Source organism: Scyliorhinus canicula, chromosome 9 (genome assembly GCF_902713615.1).
Source record: "Scyliorhinus canicula chromosome 9, sScyCan1.1, whole genome shotgun sequence".
NCBI classification, from domain to species: domain Eukaryota; kingdom Metazoa; phylum Chordata; class Chondrichthyes; order Carcharhiniformes; family Scyliorhinidae; genus Scyliorhinus; species Scyliorhinus canicula.
This window is the reverse complement of record NC_052154.1, coordinates 27,968,290-27,984,427: the sequence shown is the minus strand read 5'-3', so window position 1 is coordinate 27,984,427 and position 16,138 is coordinate 27,968,290. Positions and strand designations below refer to the sequence as shown.

The 16,138-nt window shown below is 47.0% G+C and overlaps 1 long non-coding RNA gene across 1 annotated transcript; it reads right to left on the bottom strand.

Moving 5' to 3' along the window:
* Positions 1 to 2,868: 2,868 nt before the first annotated feature.
* Positions 2,869 to 15,355, bottom strand: LOC119971006. The gene is made up of 4 exons (XR_005461716.1): positions 15,291 to 15,355; positions 12,769 to 12,807; positions 11,627 to 11,735; positions 2,869 to 3,075 (listed from the first exon to the last, which is right to left on the bottom strand). It is a non-coding gene; the product is annotated as an uncharacterized LOC119971006 (long non-coding RNA).
* Positions 15,356 to 16,138: the final 783 nt, after the last annotated feature.

Here is a 16,138-nt window from a genome sequence, read left to right as displayed (position 1 = left end):
AGTGGCTGCCAGGGCCGGGGGGAGTATCGGGGATGGACTTAGTGACAGGCCTGTGGATTTGGGGTGTCCCCCTCGGAATCGGCCTGGCTCAGACCTCAATTGCTTCAGTCTGTCTTTTAAATGCACCCCTATGGTGCTAAATACAGGCTCCTGGCTGCTTACATGGCTGAGTGATGCCTGTGTCCTTTAAATACTCAGACGACCTCTGGTCATCTGGGAGCCCACCCAGGCCACCCCTCTGGAAAGCATCATACCCAGCTGTATCATCAAGGCCAAGCTCATTCAGGAAACCACCTCAAGATCACTACCCCATTGCCGAAGAAGCAGGGGATCAGCAGAGCTCACCCAACCAGGGGACACCTGAACAGCAGCCTTGGAACCCACCCTGGTTCACTGCCCCTCTCAGGGCAGAGGACAGCAGTGACCTTCACTCCTCCGGATGACCTGGCGGGAATTGGCAGCACCGACCGCCTCTCCCAGGCAGTGTTCAGGAGGGCAGGCTTGAGTCTGCAGCTCACGTTGGGGAAGAGGGTATCCCTCCAGTCCTCACTGGCATGGAACTATGGGTCCACCTCGGACTCCTGACCTCGGCGAGGGGGCGGGGGGGTGGGGGCAGGTCATCTCTGACCCATCTTGGTGGCTGCAGTGAGTGTGTGGGAAGTGGAGTGCTTAAAACAGCTCTAGGTGCCATGCTCTTTGGCGTTACCTCCAGCTCCAGCGCTTAGAATGCCCACTGGGCCAGGAATTGTTCAGAATTCATGCCAGCAGAGCGCTGGCCTATTAGCATGTCCTGAATTTCTCCACAAATAGCACCCTCAATCGGAATGCAATTCAGTCCTAGTGTTAATACTTGGGGCACAATCTAACGGAAACGTTTCGAAGGACTCGATCCAACTAAATGGGAACAAAATCCCATAGCGAGCGCGTTTAGCCACGTGTTTTTAATTTCATTTGATTTATTGTTGTCACATCTATTAGTATCCAGTGAAAAGTATTGTTTCTTGCATGCTATACAGGCAACGCATACCGTACAAAGGGAAAGTGTTCCCCAGAGCTCGGATTGTATAAGGGGCCTCAGCAGGGAAAGAACGGGTAAGGCTGCAAATAGCCCCGTTTTGTAAAATGGACATTTCTTTATATGGTGTTCTGATTTCCAAGGCCCCAACGTGGCCCCCAGACCCCCTCCAGCCTGAACACACTAACGGAGGGTTCCCCACCCCAGCACCCACGCAGGGCACCCCTGGCCCGATCAGATGCACGCAAAAAATGCCAGCTTAGCACCTTGGCAGTGCCAACCTTGCAGTTTCCATACCTACTGGCAATACCAAGCTGGCACCCAGGTGGCACTGCCAAGGCGCCAAATTGCCATTTCTGGGATGGCTAGATGGCACCAGCAGAGCCAGGGAACCACCCTGCACATAGGGCATGCAGCTGCGGGTCTCCAATCCTCTGGGAATTCCCCAAAAGTGCCATTTCAACTAGTCCCGTTTGTGGGGATCAGAGCTGAATGGCGCTCACCCGAGATGCACCGTGGCCATTGGATCGCGCCCTTGGATCGCGCCCTAAGTGTCATTTGTGGCGGGTTTTATTGGCAGTTTCCCATCAGCTCTGCCAGCGAGTTCCCCACCGCTATCTAAAATGCTACAATGCTAAAATGCTGATGAGGGATTTTTTTTGAGAGTTGTGGTTGCCTACTAAGTAATGTTTAGTCAATATTTGTTTAGTTCATTTGTTACAGTAGATTCTTAAAACCTGACCGCTTGTCATGCGGTTCCTTTAAGTTGGTCACTGGGAATTCAAATCTATTTGAAAAGTTCTTGGCTTCTATGGGGATCTTAACACTTTAACCGTGGGTACAAAAGGCATAATTTCAAAGTTTGCAGATCACTGGAGCCTTAAAAGAATAGTAGACAATGAGGGGGATAGAAACAGAGCTCAGGCGGGCAGTAAGTGGTGAAATGGGTAGATAAATGGCAAAGTGAATTTAATGCCGAGGAGTGCAAAGTGATATATTTTGGTAGGAAGAATGACGAATGACGAGGTGATCTAATCAGTGCAATTTTAGAGGTGCAGAAACAGAGAAGTGGGGGGGGGGGGGAGGGGGGGGGGGGGTAGCTGGTGGTTCCTGATTGGTGCGCACAAATCGTGGAAGGTGGCAGGACAAGTTGCAAAGTCTGTTCAAAAGAGCAGATGGCTTTATTGATAATGAAATAGGGTATTTATGTTGCGCAATGGAACGGTGAATATGAAGGGTTTTGGTTATTTGGAGAGATTGGAGAAGGTGGGATCGTTCCCTTTAGAGCAGAGAGGTGAGTAGGTAGAGGCGTTCAAAAATCATGAATGGTTTTGATGGAATAAAAGGGAGAAAGCATCGGACAATGCAGACTTAAGGTGACTGACAAAATGAGGAACCATTTTTCACAGAGAGTTGTGATCTGCAATGTACAGTCTGAAAGGATGACGGAAGCAGTTCAATAGTATTATTCTAAAGGGAATTAGACAGATACTTGACGGGGATGGGGGGAGAAAAATCAGGATAATGGAGGTAGAGCCAGGGAATGTGACTAATTGGACCGTTCTACCAAAGGACTGCCACAGGCATGATGGGCCTAATGGCCTCCTTTTCTGCAGTATCTTTCTGTGACTCATGTACCAACGTCCTTGAAATTACTCTTCAGATCAAGAAATGCATACCTTTTTGTGGTTAAATATCCCAGTTATATTTAGAAATCAGCAATTCTTGAATTCCTGTTCAACCTTTCATTGTTCTAAAAAAAAAGGCAATTAAAATGCTAAATAATGCACAATGTCACGTGGGTTTTCCCTTTTAATCTTTTCAAAGAGAGTACATGTGTCAAAAAGGAATTTGTGGACTGAGGAACATGACAATATAGATTTGCTAGAATTTTCAACATAATTTCAAATGTCCAAATTTCATTCGTTCAAAATTAAAGCAGACATGTTCAGCATCATTTCAAATAACTGAAACCCAGACTTCGACAATATTTGAAGTTTTCTGAGGTCCCCCTTTTTGCTCTGTGGCTTGATAGCTCAAAGGTGTTGCAAAAAAAAGACCTACAAGGTTAAAATGAAGACATGGAGTAAATAAGCTGCCAAATTTAGATCAATATCAACTTTAGGAAAACTACTTTCGTCGCCAAGTGGCACTTAGAGACCCAAATTATTTCCTTTGGACCTTCTGTGTCCTCTTTATCTTTAAATGCTAGTGTCAGGAAGGAGTTATCCACATGACAGTGAGTCAATAACTGCAGAAAGTCTTCTAACTGCACTTCCAATTGATCTGCCGAATCATAATAGTTGAGGAATCCTCCTTTCTAATAAAGCACCAAATGATGTAATAAGAAAAACAATAGCGGAACAAACAATATTTGAAAAGCAAGAAAAATCCAAATGACTACCAATTCCACTTTTATGTCACACAAAATGTGCCATTCAATTTTTTTTACATTGATTTTGTGCTCATTAATGTGAAGATTGATGACACTGGGAAATGGAACGCATTCCTGTTTCAGGCCCTCATACCACCTCTGAGTATGTTAAAATACAGACAACTACTGCGTAAAGCTTTTAACGTGCTTCAGTCTCAATCTCAGAAAACTGTCCCTGCTGTTACGTTTCAATTCCCTATACTATCCATCTCTTTTTGAGTGGATGTACCAACATAGGCCAACTCATGCCCTAGTGGCTGCAATCTCTGCTGAACATTTTGGGGGATATTACGTCCCTGTTGTTGGTGGACGGGGACATCTGGAGGAGAATCCAAAGGGAATCCCAAAATGACATTTACATCGGTTGGATTTCCTGTTGGGATCGTCTCCTCTTCCCCCACCAATGATCTTAATGGAGTTTCCACCAAAAATATTTGGGAACCCTATTTTCACCCATTTGAATGTCATTATCGGGACTCCCCACTGTTTTATCCCCACCCATAATGATTTCCGCCTGCTCCTTGCTAATGTAGAACATCGGCGATTTTACAATAGGTCCTGTCAATTGAGAACGGTCCCCGCCGGGGAACCACATGTTTTTTAAAAAATGGTTCTATTGAAGTTTTACATTTTATACACCACATTCAACAAGGGTATGTCCATCGGGTATAATAAACAAGACATTTCCCTTGGTATCGCCCCACCACCCGCCCCCACCTTATGTTGTTTTGAGGTCCTTTCTTAGGTCACTTATTATACAGTGGGCAGTTATCCTCTATTTACATGTATGTGGTGCTTCTCCTCCCCCTCCCCCTTTCCATTTGGCCCCTCCCCCCCCATCTCATGTTTGGTGTTTCTTTGGGGGTTCCGTTTCTTGTGGCCTTGCTCTAGGCCCCCTGAAATTTGTATTGGCCATTTTCCAGCCTCCCCCTCCTCTCTCGCTGACCTTCCCTCCCCCTTCCTGTCTATTCCCTGCAGTCTTGTTGGTTCCCGTGTGTGCCCCCCCCCCTCCCCTTTCTCTATTGACTGTTGGCCTCGAACAGGTCCTGGAACAAGTTGGTGAATGGTCTCCATGCTTTCTGGAAGCTATCCTCTGACCCTCGGATAGCGAATTTGGTCTTCTACAGGTGGAGAAATTCCGACAGCGCTGTCAATCAGTCTACTGCTGTGGGTGGTGCTGCTGATCGTCGGCCGAGCAGAATCCTCCAGCGGGCTATTAGGGAAGCAAAGGCAAGGTCATTGGCCCTCTTCCTCACTATCCCGCCTGTTGCATAAATGTTGTCAATTCTCTAGCCATGCCTGCTGTTTTCCGTGTTCTGGGATTTGACCTGTCCGCCAGTGGGTCCTGTACCCAATTAACGCCCCCCCCCCTCCCCCCCATGATCAGTCGATGTGTATCTATGTCGGGGATTTCCACCATGGTCTCCTTTACAAACTCTGTCTCCTCCCTGTTGGGTATGTACACATTGACTAGGACCACCAGTGCCCTGTCTAGGACACCACTTAGCATGATGTAGCGTCCCCCTTGGTCCATAACCATGTTCATCGCAGTGAACATCATCCTTTTACACACCACTATGGCTACCCCCCCCCCCCCCCCCCCCCCCCCCCCCCCCCCCCCCCGGCTCTTGTCCCGTAACGTGAATGGTACATCTGTCCCACCCACCCATTCATTACACGCAATTGTTCCTTTTCCTTCAAGTCTGTATCTTGGGGAAAGATTATGTCAACTTTCATACTTTTCAGGCGGGCGAAGACTCTGGATCTTTTCACTGGGTCGTTAAGTCCCCTGGTGTTCCAGGTGACTATTCTGATGGGTGGAGGGGGGGGGGGGGGGGGGGGTTGTGTTCCCCTCCCCCTCCTGCGGGATCAACCGTACTTACCTTGCAGGTGTGCCCCTGCACTCCGGGATTTCCCTTTACTGGCAGCCATCCAAAATGGCCGCGGGCACTGTAATCACAATGAGGCTGGGCTCCTGAGCTCCCGGGTTTCTCTTTGTCCAGAGACCCCCCCACAAAATGGCTACTTGCACTGTCATCTTGTTCCAACTTTCCACGAGTGACCTGCTGAAGCCAGTCTACAGCCCTTCTCCCTTCTGCTGTTTTGTCTCTCCTGCGGTTTTGTTGTACTACCTCCTTGTGGTGAACGTATGCTATTACAATTCACCACTGTGCTGTGTTGTTTGATGTTGATGCCCTTGTGGGCTCCGCCCCCTTGGGGGTGGTATATAAACCTGTAAGCCTGTAGGTGGCACTCAGTACAGAGTAGTCGTAGGCAGGCACAGATCGTATTAAAACCACTGTTCACTTCTGCCCTTCGTCTTGTGTGAATTGATGGTCACATCAATTTAATATGTTAAGATATCACAATGGAAGCCGCCCTCAAACCTGACCGACTGGAACTCGACCCACAGGCAGCCAAAGCCAAGGGGATGTTTTCGCACTGGCTCCGCTGCATTGAGCCTCCTTGCTGCCTCCTCCTCGCCCGCCGTCACCGAGGAACAGAAGCTGCGTCTCCTCCACGCCCGGGTGAGCCACAGAATCTCTGTACTAATCGAGGAAGCAACCTCGTAGGCAGACGCGGTCACGATCCTGAAAAGACATTACGTGAGGCCGGTGAACAAAGTGTTCGCGCAGCATCTCCTCACCACTCGTCGCCAACGCCCCGGGGAATCGCTGGAGGAATACCTACGTGACCTGAGGGCACTCGCTCGAAACTGCAATTACAAGGACGTCACGGCCTCGCAGCATATGGAACTCGCCATTCAGGAAACCTATGTCAGACAGCGCCTGCTCGAAAAGGACACCCTCAACCTAGAAGAGACGGTAAAACTATCCACCTCTTTAGAAGTAGCTTTCCAGAGCTTAAATGCTTTTCCCTCCAATGACGCGATTCCCTCATGGAAACCCAACCAGAGGGTGTCCTAGGCCTGTGCTGTGCGGCTGCCTGCCCAACCCGGGGTGCCACCTTGCTATTTCTGTGGCCAGAATCAGCACCTCGGGCAGCGTTATCCAGCTCGGAACGCCACCTGCAGCGACTGCGGCAAGAAAGGACATTTTGCCAAAGTCTGCCTGGCCCGACCCAGAGCTCCTAAATCTCAGGCCCGACTCATAGGCCCGCAGACCCCGCAGCGTGGCTGCGTGCTACCTGCCGGTACCGCCCCCTTCTGACGCGTCATCCACCTCGTGCTACCAGTGGTGGCTGCCATCTTTAATCCTACCCGAAACGTGCAACTCATGGGGGCCGCCACCTTCAATGCCGCCCGACAAGTAGGACCGAGGGGGGCCGCCATCTTGGCCGCCATCTTTAACGCCGCCCAACACGTGCGACCGATGGGGGCCGCCATCTTGGGACCACCCCACTACCTCCGACCACGCCGGCTACCCGCAGCTCGGCGCTGTCACCCTCGACCAGTCACGGCCCAAGCATCTCAAGAACCTGATGATGACTGTCCGGGTCAATGGGCACGAAACACCCCGCCTCTTTGACTCTGGGGGCAACGGAGAGCTTCGTACATCCGGACACGGTAAGGCGTTGCTCTCTCCAGATTTCCCCCGTATCCCAAACAAACTCCCTCGCTTCCGGATCACATTTGGTGCAGATCCGGGGGTACTGTGTTGCGAACCTCGCGATACAGGGCACCGAGTATGCCAATTTAAAACTCTATGTCCTCCCCCATCTCTGCCCTCCTCTCCTGTTAGGACTGGACTTCCAGTGCAACCTCAGCAGCCTGACCATGAAGTTCGGCGGACCCCTACCCCCCTCACCATATGTAGCCTCGCAACGATTAAGGTTGTCCCTCCCCCGCTCTTTGCGAACCTCACCACCGACTGTAAACCCGTCGCCACCAGGAGCAGCCGGTACAGTGCCCAGGACAGGTAGATCTGAAGTCCGCATACCACCAGCTTCCAATTCGCTGGGAAGACCTCCACTACACGGCCTTTGAGGCAGATGGCTGACTCTTCCACTTCCACAGGGTCCCCTTCGGCGTCACCAACGGGGTCTCGGTCTTCCAAAGAATGATGGACTGAATGGTGGACCAGTACGGGCTGCGGGCCATGTTCCCATACCTGGATAACGTCACCATCTGCAGCCATGATCAGCAGGACCATGACGCTAACCTTCAGAAGTTCCTCCAAACCGCCCAAGCCCTCAATCTCACAACAAGGAGAAATGCGTTTTCTGCACAACCCGACTAGCCATCCTCGGCTATGTGGAAAACGGAGTTCTCGGGCCCGACCGCCCACTTATCAAAGCCACCATCTTCCCCCTGACGACTGAGGCCCGCTTGGCCTTCAGTCGCATCAAGGCAGACATTACCAAGGCCGCGATGCACGCGGTGGATGAATCCATCCCCTTCCAGGTGGAGAACGACGCGTCAGATCTCTCCCTGGCCGCTACCCTTAACCAGGCAGGCAGGCCCATGGCCTTTTTTTCCTGTACCCTCAACGCCTCCGAAATTCGACACTCCTCGGTCGAAAAGGAAGCTCAAGCCATCATGGAAGCTGTGCGGCATTGGAGGCATTACCTGGCTGGTAGGAGGTTCACCCTCGTCACCACCAACGGTCAGTAGCCTTTATATTCAACAACACACAGCGGGGCAGGATCAAGAATGATAAAATCTTGAGGTGGAGAATTGAACTCTCCACCTATAATTACGATATTGTGTATCGTCCTGGGAAGCTCAATGTGCCCCCAGATGCCCTGTCCCACGGCACATGCGGCAGCGCGCAAGGTGACCGACTCCGGACCATCCACAATGACCTCTGCCACCTGGGGGTCACCCGGCCTCTCCACTTTGTCAAGGCCCACCCTGCCCTACTCCACCAAGGAGGTCAGGGCCATGACCAGGGACATTACCAGGAGCGTAAGCCGCACTTCTATCGACCAGACAAGGCCCACCTGGTGAAGGCATCCCGGCCCTTTGAGCGCATCAGCATTGATTTCAAAGCACCCCTCCCCGCCACTGACCGCAACGCATATTTTCTTAACGTCGTTGACGAATATTCCCGTTTCCCCTTTGCCATACCATCCCCGACATGACCGCGGCCACTGTCATTAAGGCCCTGCACAGCATCTTCACCCTGTTCGGTTTCCCCACTTACGTCCACAGTGACTGGGGCTCCTCGTTCATGAGTGACGAGCTGCCTCAGTACCTGCTCGGTAAGGGCATTGCCTCGAGCAGGACTACCAGCTACAACTTCCGGGGAAACGGACAGGTGGAGAGGGAGACCACGACGGTTTGGAAGGCCGTCCTTCTGCCCTATGGTTTAGAAGTCTCCCAGTTTCCCGCTGGCAGGAGGTCCTCCCCGAAGCACTCCACTCCATTCGGTCGCTTCTTTGCACAGCCACGAACGAGACCCCCCATGGCCGCCTATTTGTCTTCCCCAGGAGATCCACCTCTGGGGTCTCGCTTCTGTCCTGGCTGACAACACCGGTGCCTGTCCTCCTCCAAAAGCATGTGAGGAGCCATAGGTCCGGCCCCTGGTCGAGAGGGTCCAGCTCCTTCACGCCAACCCTCAGTATGCCTACGTGTCGCACCACGACGGCCGACAAGATACAGTCTCCTTCCGGGATCTGGCATCCGCCTTCCCCTGCGACAATCACCTACCTCCCCCACCCTACACCGGACACCACCCCTGCCCCTACATGGCCTCCACCCCCCTTTCCCCCCATCTCCGACCTACAGTGATGAAGCTCCAGACGACACGCTCCTGGAGTCAACAAACCGAACACCCATGCCCGCAGCGACGAGTTCAACACCCATGCCCGCAGCGAAGCCAGAGCTGAGGAGAACGTACAAGGTGCCGGACAGACTCGATCTGTGAGCCCACTTCACCCCCGCTGGACTTCAATTTTTTAACAGGGGATGAATGTGGTGAACGTATTCACCACTATATTGTGCTGTATGATGTTGATGCCCTTGTGGGCTCCGCCCCCTCGGGGGTGGTATATAAACCTGTAAGCCTGTAGGTGGCACTCAGTACAGAGCAGTCGCAGGCAGGCACAGATCGTATTAAAACCACTGTTCACTTCTACTCTTTGTCTCGTGTGATTTGATGGTCGCATCACCCCTCCCTTATGTTTACCCCTCTGCTTCCCCCCCCCCCCCCCAACCGCGACCTGCCAAACGGTCTCCCCCCGGATGGAGATGCATCAAGGCCCCCTCTCTCGCTCATACCTTCTGGTGCTAGTTTTGCCATTGGTTTGGTGGTTCCCCCTCCTGGGGTTGGTCTGACCCCCTCCTACACCTGCCCAGCCAATGTCCTCTCTATCTGCTGCTCCTGTAGCCACCGAAGTTGGCCATTCCCTCAATACAAAATGGAGGAACGCAAAGCTTGCAGGTTAAAATAGACGAAGTTTGCAGCACAAGCAGGCTGCACCAAGCCAATGTGTATTCTGTCTGCTAAGAGAGCAGACAGCACCGAAACGAACATTCCGCATACTAATGAAGCAATCTCCGGGAGAGTTAGCATAGTAATGGAACGATCCCAGGGACAAAGGACACAAATAGGGAAGTGATTGCAACATTGTATGGGAAGCCAGACACCCCGGCACCAGCGGGGTTTGAAGACAAAGCACCTGAAGGCCCGCCCAGTAGCCGAGGAAAAGCCTCAGTATTGGGGGGATTCAAACAAATCGATTGGGAAGAGACCCAATCGATTCCCAGCAGGTAGAGGGACCGCCCAAAAGGGCGCGAAGCCCTAGGACCTATAAAAGACAGGTCCCAAACTTAGTTTGTTCTTCTTGACCAGCCCTCCTCTCTGGACCAGCCCTCTCGACCAGCCTTTTACCGAAGAAGACCCTGACCGAGAGAGAGGAGAGGTTTGGGACAGCAGCCGCCAGCAAGTAAGTGTCTCACAACGATCGCTACCAGAGATAGACACTCCTGACCCCTTTTTAACCCGTACCAACCTGAAGTCTGTGGACCAGTGCAGAGCAAGAGGCCTTGTCCCCTGATCCGGCAGTTCCCTTTAAGATAAGTATTGGTTTATCCAGTGATAGGAATAGTTTAGTCATCTTAGCGTGTGCATGGGTAGTATTATAATTGTATTATAATAAACTCAATTGTTTGAACTTACTAATTGGTGTATGGTTTTATTGCTTTGAACTTGACCTTGAAACTTGTGGCGGTATCTTAACGATACCTGGCGACTCCAGAGCTAAGTAATGAAACAGAGCCAAATCAAGTGTTAAGCACACTCACCCAGAACGAGCAACACTCCCCACCTCCTCCGCTCTGCTGCACTCGCCCCCTCCTTTCTACGAACTGGTTCCTCTGTTCATAACAAGTGGTGACGCACATTTAAGTACTTCCCGGGGGTGGGGGGGAAGAGATCATGCCCAGGCCTGGCACTGCCTCTGATATTGCCCCCTGGCACTGCCTGAGCACAGCCTGCAGGCACTGTATGCTTCAACCGATGCCAATGCTTATGTAGTTACATTGTATATCTTGCGTTGCCCTATTATGTATTCTCATGTATTTTCTTGAATTTTGTTTAATTCCCTTTTCTTCCATGTACTGAATGATCTGTTGAGCTGCTTGCAGAAAAATACTTTTCACTGTACCTCGGTACACGTGACAAAAACAAATCCAATCCAATCCAATCCAATCCATTGCTAGGAGGGCTTCCAATGGGAGGGGGCGGTTTCCGCATTGGGGTGTCAGGTGCTCCTGCGGGGGAGTCCTGTATCTGTTGGTCGGGGGGTTCCCATGTCTGTGAGAGGTGGGTCCATGTGGGGGAGGGGTGAGATGGAATCTGGTATTTGTGCGGGGAGAATCCTGTGTCCGATGGCAGGAGGGAGTCTCCTGGGGGTGGCGGGGGGGGGGGGGGGGGGGGGGGGGGGGGGGGGGGGTTAAAGATATTACTTTTTAAAATCAAGATTCACTTTACAAAGGCTCCCCGGTCTCTCAGGAGCTGGGGTTGCTGACGGAGGGGGCTCATTCAGAGCCAGCCCCGTCAGTGTGACATCGTGGGACCTGCCCACAGAAATTCTTTTTGCGGTAAAAGGTGGCAAAGCAGTCGGCAGTTTGGAAAAAAAGAGAACATTCTGCCCTGGTCCTTTGTCCTGTAGGAATAACGGAACAGCATTGAGGTTACCTAATTTACTTTTCTGAGAGAAAGGAAGATGTTAGATTCAAACCATATTTCAGAAACGAAAGGCCGCATGCTAACCTAGCATAAATGCTGCTCCAAGCCTTGACCGCTTAATGTATCCCATCATGTCCTCCATGGCATGGCATCCACTTTTCCACTGAGGTGCAATATTGGTAATATGTTGGAGCTGGATATAGAAAAACTGTTGGTTGAGGTGTTGCTCCAGAGGTCATTGGGCAATCAAGCTCAACATGGCACTCATCTCTTTGCTTGTGTTTTAAAATTCCTAATTATTATAATTGATTTTTAAAGGTTTTTCTCGTAATATCGCTCGAATCTCTTCCTATACTTGAATGTTTGACCCATAGAAAAATGTATTTTACCATTATGCAAATTGACATGTTAATGCAGTACGAAGTGTTGCATTTTTGGAAGTGCTATCTTTCAAAGGAAAAGATTCCATATCCTTATAATAAGGCATTATCTGCTTCTTCAGCCGCACACAAAGTATCTCATGTCGTTATTTGAAACAAAAGGGAATTCTGATGTTGCCCTGGGTAATATTCCTCCGTCAATCAACACGACCAAAAAGATTAACTGCTCATTCATCTGTTTGTGGGACCTTTCTATGCCTCAATTAGCTGCCATAATTGCGTAAAATAGAATTTACTCTATATGGAACGTAATTCATTGACTACAAAGTGGTTTTCAAAGTCATAAGGACGGGAAAGGTGCTATTTAAATGTGAGTTCACTCTATTTCTCCTTTTTGTGCATTTATACATTTTGTTTAATTAACAGAGATGTTTTTTCAAATAGCACTCAGGGATAGAGCTGCAGTAAAGTTTTAGCCTGTGGTACTCCTTTAAAATTCATTGTCATTTTTAAAAAAAGGCTGTCTGCTTTAACTTTTTTTTATAAGCCTCAAGCATCATGAATGCTTACACTTTATCAATTTTGTCGTGCTTCAGTCAGATGCAAATGTTCCTAACTCCAGTAAAATTAATGCTGTATTACAAATCTACATGGAATTACACCAGGATGCATTGTGAAAAGGAATTGGTTCAATTTGGAGTTATTTTACTGAGAAATGCATAACCATAGATGTTTGTCAGAAGAAAATGCATTAAAAGCGCCCAGTTATCATCACTTCCTGCTTGTTGCCATGGCTTAGACTGGAAAATTGCAGATAAGAATAAAGGAAAGCACGTACTGTATTACCTTCAAGTTTTCATTTAGCTTCCTGCATTTCCTGGAAACCTGTTTCAAGGAGACAGCAAAGAAACTTAATTGATTTTAGTAGTATTCAAAAACACTTGCAATTCTAATTGAAATTAGCTTAACAAACAACATACCGATTAAAATATAGAGCACCTAACAATTCTCTATCAATTTAAAGTGAATAATTACCATTAACATGATTATAATTTCTCTAAGAATGTTTTGCAATATAGTTTGTTAAATTTATCAACGTTGTGTTTGCAGAAATATGAAATGAAATTCTGTAGCCTTAACTATAAGGTTTGGCTAATTACTTTTTTCTAATCCTATTTTCCTTTTAATATCATTTTTATGGCATATCTGGTGTGCTGTGAGGACAGGCTGATTTGTTGATCATTATAACATTACACATTATGATTTTTTTTCTTTATCAAGCATCAACTCAACAATTATTTAATTAGCTATTAATCAACTACACAAGCATTCCATTGTTTTTAGTCATTTATGCTGTTAAGTGAAAAGGGGGCACCTGAACGTAATTTCCTCCCAGTATTTTCAAGGACTTGTATAAATCACATTCAAATCCCACTGAGTATAAATTGTGTGTGACCTACATTTGGCGACATGGCAAAGAATCAACTCATTGTTTTTTTTGATTTACTGGAAATTGTAAAATCTTGTTCTCACAGCTTCTAAGAGCTTCCCATTTTTCTTATTTTTCCCCCTCAGAAGACGATCTCGTCCTCAGTTCGGTCTCTTTCCCCCAATCTTAACCAACAGTGAAGCTACAGACAAATTCTTCTGAAATCTTTGTCAATGTAGTTCTGTAACTGGCCACTTGGAGGTGTGTGAGATTGGCCTGCGATGGCTCACCTCCGGAAATTCCTTCTCTCTCTTAGCTTGACCACTGTTTGGTGCTACTCTCTATGCAGAGCTGAGATTGGGAACCTGCCTTGTGAAGAATAACTGAATGGAACCTGGAAAAACAGCAAATTTTCTTGGTTCAATCAGGTTGTTGCATCTTCCTTTAATTTTGGCTTTGATTACTGTCCCATATCATATGATGTGGTCATTCATGCTGTCTCTTCGTTTTCTTTCCAAAACATCTTTACCTTTACTTAAAATCATCAATGATTAATAAATTAGTGTAATATTCTCTTACCCGTAGAAACATATTTTTAAATGGACACTTTAGGTTCCTTTTTTTAACATTATTCTTTCTCATTATTTTCTGAACATTGGTGTGCATGTAAACGTTAGAAGTCACGGGTGAAAAAGAGCTGGCGGGAAATTACAGGAAAGTAGATCCAAACTTCTAAACATGTAGCTTTAACATATGAATGATTACACGCCTATATTAGACATTTTCTGCTGATGTCACATCTAAATTTGGCTGTAAACTTCCAGAATAAACAGAAGTGTAAGGCACCAGAAAATAAGTAGTATCAACCATGAAGGGCTGCCTCGAATGCCAATGTGAATCTTGGCTGCCAGAGGCAGAAGCAGCCAAAGGTAATGGCTGCTGAACACCAAGGCACTTCTACTCTAATTGTGCAAGCTAGTAGAGCATAAGCTCTATCTACAAGTTGAACACTCCCTCTTACACATCCTGGATGATATTAATGAATTAGTCTGGCTCATCACAAACATAAATCCACATTCCATGATTCATTGACGCAACTCATTGGCATGAGAAACAATACTCTTTTGTATTCGTCTTACAATTAACATAGATTTTGCTGTATTTGATTCCTGAACAGCTATTTTGTTAATTATGAAACAGAAAAAGAAGTCTTCAAATTAAATCGGGGCAAAGTGAAATAATTTTAATGAATCCATTTTTAAAATTTATTTTGCCTTTTAAATACAAATTTATTATTAGATCGCCCTTCATCAGTCATTCAGTATCTGTGTTGAATGGCTCCTGCCGTCATATTTGATCATAAAACAGTGAGAATATAGCAGACCTTGGGCCATTTTTATCATGTTTTTACCACTGGGACAAAAACAGGTTCATGCTAAATGATGAACAACAACAGCAAGTATCGTCCTCATTTTTTTTCAGCTTCTTCAACAGAAAATCCTTACAGTCTAACACAATTCAATAAGATGCTTTGTTATATTTCCCTGCTTCATAACCATGGACTATACGGTGCAATTTAAGATGAGATCAAAGGTTATCTACGGGAACTATTTTTCATTTGATTCCATGACTGCTAATAACATTGCTCTCTGTGACAAAAGGAGCAACTGTGGTAACAAACATGTGTTTGACTGTATAAAATGTGTGCTCCTTACATATATTTAAAAAACAATTCCACAGGAAAAGGGTTGCTAACACAAATATTAAATCATCCTTTGGCACGTAATGAAACTTAGAGGCAACAATGTAATTTATATGTGAATGCAATTAATAATTTAGAAACTTAGCTTTGTAATAGATCAAATCCTTTCTCAAATATCAAAAACTAAAATCCGAATAATGTCATTGCAAAGAAATTACACTCATTTTATAAAAATACCGTTCAAAGGAGTCTGCGATCCACTGTTGTCTCCAAGGCCCAACTCCACCCCTGCTGACAAAATAAAAATCAACTAAAGCTGAATGAAAAAAGCCCAAGAGGCAATCTGTATGCATTTTATACTGTGATGGGTTAAAATTCATTTCAAGGACATAACCCACCTTGGGGTTGAGGTGACAAAGAAAAACTGCTCAGCTTCATTCTCACAGCTTAAGACATTATCCAAACCTCTAGCCATACTAACTGCCATCTGATGTGCTCTGGACTATGTGCAATACACATAAGTTGAAAAAACATCTTTTAAAGGTACAGCTTCTGTGCTTTATTCAGTTGTGGCAATTTGACTTTAATGAACTAATTCAAGATGTATGACACTGGAATTTGGTGAGGTTTAGTTCAAGGTGGGAGCAAAGAAGAAATAAAAAGGGATTGTAATCCCCAGGGATTTCAAGTTGTGCATCAGGCAATATTATATTGGAACCTTGTTATGTACAATAAGTTGAGATGGACAAACCAGTCGCTGATATAACCGGATTCACATAGATTTGAATTCTACTTGTCTGTACGTTTTATGCTAACTAGAGATCAGATTCATAATCAATTGTTAAAAAATTGTTTCTAATACCGCCCACATAATAAATTTAGCAAATCAAACTAAACAAGGGTAGCTCCGTCAATGAAGAGAAACATTCGGATGAAATTTATTCTAATCCGCCTGGTGGGAAACTGATGGAATTGGGTCCAGCTGATTGCATTTTTCACACCCTGCTCAACTTTACTTACGGTTAAGATGAGTAGAAACTAGCTACTACGCATGAGTGAAATTTGGTAACATATTAACAATATTT